This window comes from Cajanus cajan, chromosome 11 (assembly GCF_000230855.2).
Source record: "Cajanus cajan strain Asha chromosome 11, NIPB_CcT2T_4, whole genome shotgun sequence".
NCBI lineage: Eukaryota > Viridiplantae > Streptophyta > Magnoliopsida > Fabales > Fabaceae > Cajanus > Cajanus cajan.
In genome coordinates, this window is record NC_138527.1 from 35,400,195 (window position 1) to 35,407,553 (window position 7,359).

Consider the following 7,359-nt stretch of genomic DNA (forward strand, 5'->3'; position numbering starts at 1 on the left):
AAAATTGTGTGAGAAGGTTTCCAAGTTTCGCTAGAAAACTTGTGAATGAGAGGGTTTGCAATTTTGTCGTTGTAAAAATTGCAAGTGGAGAAATAAAATAATTTGTTGAGAGTTTTTGTGGATATAGGCAAGAAGTGCCGAACCACGTTAATTTCTAAGTTTGTTTCTCTATTTTTGTTTCTCTTGTGTGTGTGCTTCCGCCGTTGCAGTTTTCTTTTCCCTCTAGTACCCAACACAGCCAACACTACAAGAAATATTACATATAGTGACATATAAAAAGTGTCACTATAAGTATAATATATGTAGGTGTATGTCTATTTGACATATAGTTACACACAATTTTAGTGTTGATTTTAAATGAGATTTAACAACATATTTTGTGTCACTATAGCCGATACCCACACTTTTTAATAATATACCAACATATATTATAGTTATTGTGTGGGTAAAAGTAATTTTTAGTGACATGTATAGTGTCATTATAGGGTTTTTGTCATTATATAAAAATTTTCTTGTAGTGCAAGAGACTAGAATCGGGTTATTTTTTGTAATCCCTAGGTCTTTATGGAATTCTACAACACAATGGTGCTTCATTGTATGCACCTTGGCATAAATATCACCTGCATCTACCGCTTTAGCTTCAAAGATAAGCTAATTTTTACCACACCATATGAACCACTTGACTAAGGTGCATAACAACCCATGTGTTCTGACCAAATTTTCCTGCCACTCATGACAATTACCTTCAAAAAATTGTTATTGTGAGAGAGTAAATATGCAGGTTCTCCAAACCAATCTAGACTAGGGACAATGAAACAAACAATGATCAATTGTTTGTATAGTATATACACATGTCAAGCAAAAAGGAGTTATAGTAATACCTCTTCTTACTAATACATCTCTTACATGTATGTCATAGTTACTAAGAGGCCAAATAAAAAAATTGTATATAACCGATACAACAAGTTTTTAAATCTAATTTCAATGTTCCAACTCTTGTGTATTCTACTTTTCATTCAACCAGTTGTAAGTCGTTTTAGTTGAATATATGCTTGAAGTATTTTTATTCCAAATCCATAAATCAGACTTCTACACCGAATGTGGTTTCAAATCCTTTGTCTGCCTAGCAATAATGTATATTTACATGGGAAATAGGACTCACAAGCGGTTCATTCATATATCGTACGGGACCGAACCCGACCCAGCCGAATCAATGATTTGAACTGAATCGACCGAACCGACCGATACCCTAAACCATTATTCATCATACCGACCATCCGAGCATGCCGACCCCTCACAAAATAGTAGTGATCGGCCTACTCGTCCAATTCAAGAAATTCTTCTAAATACGATTACGATAGTTTAATTTAAGTAATGAGCCAGATTAACCTCCTAATTTTCCGGGGCCCAATTCCTAATCACGGCCCAATAAGGAACACTATAAATAGACCCCCTTCAAGGTATGTAACTAATTTTTCAACTACCGCATTTAATACGCCGAGCACTTACTTGAGCGTTGGAGTGTCTTTGCAGGCACCCCCCCTTATTTCGGACTACTCGGAGAAGGACGAGAAGACCTAGACCCCGAACCCGACCCGCTACAACAAGGATAATTGGAGTGTGTATCCTAACACAGGAACATTTGGCGCCCACCGTGGGGCCGAAGAGATACTTTAGCCCCATTTCAACTCTACCAACTGAGATCGAGACATGGTAGTGACCCGCAAAGGACAATCAACAACGACCCAACCGATTCCCAACGTTAACGCCAAAGACAATCCCGTCATGACCAACCAAGAGCGCTACCCGTACGGAATGCCTCAAACTCGACCGAAACCCGTGATTCAACAGGTCCAGCCGAACACTAACAAAACTCAACCCAATTTGCATGATGACCTCCATGCGTTGAGGGAGGAAATGGAGACCATTCGAAGGCAAAGAGAAGCCGACGCCCGAGAGCTAGCCGAGTTACGTCAACAAAATGCCGAGCTTCGGAATCTGAACCAAACTTTCGCGCCATCCACCTCCACAGCAGCGGAAGAGTCCGCCTATCACGCCCCAACCGACCAGGTCACTCGAACTCCGGTCACCTCGTTGATAGCCAACAAGGCCGACACCACTGTCCACTCCTTAAGACACCCTTTCTCACGGAGGATAATGGAAGCGACTTTTTTGGATCATTAGAAGAATCTCCCAATTGAGAAGTACGACAGGACCACTGATCCCGACGAACACCTGAACGTTTTCTTGACGCAGGCGACCCTCTCCACGCAAGACGACTCGGCTTTGTGTCGAATATTCCCCACATCACTGAAGGGAAGGGCCCTGAGTTGGTTCACCAGGTTGCCGAGTTCTTCCATCGACTCGTTTGGCGAGTTGTCATCCTAGTTCACTTTGCAATTCGCGACGAGCAAGCCGTATAGGACGACCTCGTTAGCTCTAGCGGGGTTCGTCAGGAGAAAAAAGAAAGTTTAAGATGCTTTATGGACCGATTCAACAAGATTGCCATGGAGATAGGCGATCTTAACCCGGCCGTCGCCCTAAACAGGTTGAGCACTGCCCTGAAATCGGGGCCTTTCGTAAATAGCCTCTGTAAAAAACCACCACTCGATATGAATGATTTGCGTCGCCGAGCCAAGAAGTATATGCAGATGGAGGAGCTTGCGGAAACCCGAAACCAGGCTAGAGCCGAGGAAGGTAATAGCAGGAAGGAGCCGAGCCGAGAACTGATGAAAAAGGGTAACGCCGAACCTTCAAACGCCCGGCCCCCGAGGGGACCACGATACACGACGTACACTCCCCTCAACACGAGTAGGGCTAAGGTGTTGGAGCAAGCCCTCGCATCAGAAATCCTGGTGATGCCGAAAAGGGCAAACACGCCCCCGAGAGCCGACAAGGCAAAAACGTGTCGATTCCACCGAAACAAGGGACACACAACGGAAGAATGCTTGGCACTAAAGGATAAACTTGAAGACCTTATCAAGCAAGGTCATCTCCGGAACTTTGTCTCACCCCAAGACCACCGGTCAAGGGGGGAGACCACTATCCTCGACGAGCGTCACCGTCGAGAGATCGAGGCCACCGATCTCGATCAACAGAAAGGAAAGACCACTCGAGAAGTTCCCGAGAAGACAATGACTGGCCGAGAAAGATAATAAACACAATAACCGGGGGCTTTGCCGGAGGAGGTTCCACATCCTCTGCCCGAAAAAGACATCTCCAAGCAGTACGATCAGTGAACAACGTGAATCAGATGAGAACGCCGAAGATGCCGCCTATTACTTTCTCAGACCGGGACTTTCGCGGCGTCGACCCCGTCTAGGACGACCCCATGGTGATTTCCGTCGAGATACACAATTGCATCGTGAAGAAAACTTTGGTCGACCAAGGGAGTTCCGCTGACATCTTGTACTAGAACACTTTTGTACAACTGGGGATCCCTGAGGAGAGCCTAGAACCGTATCACGAACCACTGGTAGGATTCTCAGGCAAAAGAGTCATGACGAGAGGATGCATCGACTTGTACACTCGCTTCGGTTGCGACAAACAATTTTTCCGAGAGATAAAAGTTCGTTACATCGTCGTGCATGCAAGCACGTCGTACAATATCTTGCTCGGCCGACCCTCCATCAACACACTACAGGCCATTGTGTCGACTCCTCACCTGTGCATGAAGTTCCCATCAAGAGACGGACAGGTAATAACCGTTCACGCCGACCAGAAGACGATAAGAGAGTGTTACATGTCCAGCTTAAAGGTCCAACCCATCGCCGAGGCCCCGAGGATGGCGAAGGGCGTGAATGTCGTAAGGCAACAAATAGCGAAAGATCTTGACCTTGACCCCCGACTGGGTGAGGAAGAGCGAATCGAGCCGGCCGAAGACCTCGTCCCTTTTCAACTCGGCCAAACTCCCGAACAGGTCACCCATATGGATCTCAGCTGAGTAGAGACGAGTCGGATCAGGTGCAACAAACGATCCGAGACCACAAGGACTTGTTCGCATGGACAGCTTCAGACATGCCGGGCATAGATCCAAATTTCTTGTGCCACCGACTGGCCGTGTGCCGAGACGCCCAACCGGTTGCCCAAAAGAAGAGAAAGATGGGAGACAAGAAGAGAAAGGCCGCGAATGTCGAGGTCCACAAACTATTGCAAGCGAGGTTCATCCGAGAGGTCACCTACTCCACCTGGTTAGCCAACGTAGTATTGGTCAAAAAGTTGAATGGCAAGTGGAGAATGTGCACCGACTACTCCGACCTCAATAAAGCCTGCCCGAAGGATGCTTACCCACTCCCTTGCATTGACCGGCTCGTCGATGGCGCGTCTGGGCATGCTGTGTTTAGTTTCCTGGACGCTTACTCCGGCTACAACCAAATAAAGATGCACCCTGCCGATGAAGAAAAAATGGCATTTATCACCGAGAACGCTAATTTTTGTTACCGAGTCATGCCGTTCGGACTAAAAAACACCGGGGCGACATACCAAAGGCTGATGGACAAGGTGTTTCAAGGTCAAATCGGCCGAAACATCGAGATTTATGTTGACGACATGGTGGTCAAGTGTGGCTCCCTAACCGATCACATGACCGACCTAGCAGAGATCTTCGGCGAACTGCGCAAGCACAATATGAGACTGAATCCCGAGAAGTGCACCTTCGGGGTCAGGGGAGGCAAGTTTCTAGGGTTTATGCTTTCGGCAAGAGGGATAGAAGCAAACCGAGACAAGTGCCAGGCAGTGCTAGAGATGAGAAGCCCGAGTAATCTCAAGGAACTGCAGCGTCTTTCGGGAAGATTGGTTGCCTTATCCCGATTCCTCCCACGTCTAGGTGACAAAATCAGTCCGATGACGAAACTCTTGCGGAAGGCCTCGACTTTCTCATGGAATGAGTCATGCGAAGTCGCCTTCGCGGTATTGAAAGCAGCCTTGGCGACACCGCCGATACTAACGAGACCGGACCCTTTGAACCCGCTATCGGTATACTTAGCTGTATCCGACGAGGCAATCAGCTCGGTCATAGTGCAAGAAAAGGGGGGCACCCAAGCTCCAATATACTTTGTCAGCCGACTCTTACAGGATTCCGAGACCCGGTACCAGCTGATAGAGAAGGTCGCACTCGGGTTGGTCCACACCTCTCGACGCCTACGCCACTACTTTCAAAGTCACCCAGTAGTAGTACGTACCGACTGCCCGATCTCCAAGGTTTTGAGGAAGCCCGAACTTGCCGGGAGAATGATGGCCTGGTCGGTGGAGCTCTCACAATTTGACATCACCTACAGGCCGAGAGGGCCGATCAAAGCCCAATGCCTGGTGGACTTCGTCAACAAGCTACACCCACACGGCTACTTTGAGGAGCAATGGTGGATCCTACATGTAGACGGTTCCTCAAACTGTCAGGGGAGTGGGGCGGGGGTGATCTTAGAAGTGTTGGTCCCTACGGTTAGAATCTAGAAGGGGGGGTTGAATAGATTCTATGTTATTTTTCCTTTTCTTCTTTGCTTTCTAAATCTTTACCAAACAAATCTTGATTTAAAACAAACCTTTAAACAAAAAAGGTAATTCAGAGTTATAAATGCACAGCTTATCCAACAAGATTTGAATAACACAATTAATACAAGATATGTAAAGATTGAATTTATCAATTACCAAGAATCTTTAAAGTTCAGTTTCTGCAGATAATGTTTTTCTTCATACAACATTAATCATGAAACTTATACAGAATGTAAAGAGTGTAAGAGTTAAGAAAATCATGCACCAAGATATATACTGGTTCAGCCATCCAAAGGCCTACATCCAGTTTCAGATTTAGATACACCTCTAAATCCAGTCAAATCCACTATTGATATTCTTTACATGCACCCTGCACAAGCAATATCCAATCAATGAATTTAACAAGCAAATCTTGACACCCACAAGATTAACAAACCATTTCTTGACTCCACAAGAAACATATAACCCAAGAATATTGATCCCACAATATCCTACTTGAGAAAAACCTATCTCAAGATTTCTCTTTACACAACTCTTCCAGAGATTCTCTAATCTCAAGAGTTAAAACCATTCAAACAATAACAAAAGATCAGAAACGAGTACACCTGTTCGTGTAGATATGATCTTCAACAACGTAAACCAGTTTAGAATGAATTTTCTATATGAACTTCATCTTCTTGAATTGATCTTGCACACTTCTTTTTCCAAAAGTTGATTTTCAGCAGATATGTTCTTTCTTTCTTTTTCAGAAAATCTTTTTCTCTTTTGCAGTAATGTGTATTCTGAAAAAAAGTCTCTCTTGTTCGTGTAAGTATTTCTCTTCTTTCCGTGTGTGAAAATTCTCTTTTTTCTCTTCTTTAAAAAAACTTCAGTTTTAATCTTATTTAAAGACAATTTTTATGTGCAAGGAAACAGTTATTTCAGTTATATTCATAACAGAGATAATCTATTACCTGTGATGGTAATCTATTACCACGAGTTAGAATAACTGAACTAATTGTTTCAGCTCCTGTTTTAATCTATTACCTAACATGGTAATCGATTAACACGATGCCAAAATAACACAAAACTCACATTTGGAACAGAGGTAATCGATTACTTTAAAGAGGTAATCGATTAACACGATCCTTTTTCCTCTTGAAATCATCAGAATCAGTTTGGTAATCTATTACCACACATGGTAATCGATTATTCCAGTATCAATCAGTTTTTCAACATGAGTCAGGTAATCTATTACCAGTTCAGGTAATCTATTCCTTAACTCAGAAAATTTCTGATGTTTTCAAGTTTTCATTTAAAGTCTCAAACACTCAGTAAATTAATACTTCATGTTCTCAACAATGAATGAAATAAGAAAAATGAGTATTATGATATTTTCACCTTCATGTTAATTACTAATTTTTAACACATAACAAACAAACACATACAAGCCTAATCTTTTAAACAAACAATACATTATCCTTTTGACATAGGCTTAAAATAAAAAGCAACATGAGCAAAACATCAAAACTAAAACTTCTAGGGAACATCTTCCAGATGTAGATTCTTCAATCTTCAACAATCTCCCCCTTTTTGGTTTTGATGAGCCAAACTCTTCATGTTGACTTTCACGATCATCATGTTGTTTTGTTTCACTTGTTTGTTTGAAATTTGAACTTGAATTTGAACCTGCATATGTCTAGAACAAAAACTTCCATACAAAGCATTATGCAGTTCTATTTCCATTTCTTTCTTATACAATACATAAACAACCATATAAACATTTAATCAGTTTCTCATGAATTTCTCCCCCTGTTTGGCTTAACCAAACCAAAAAAAACAGAGTAAACAGAGAAATAACATGATACTTATGCAACAAAAACAACAAGCACT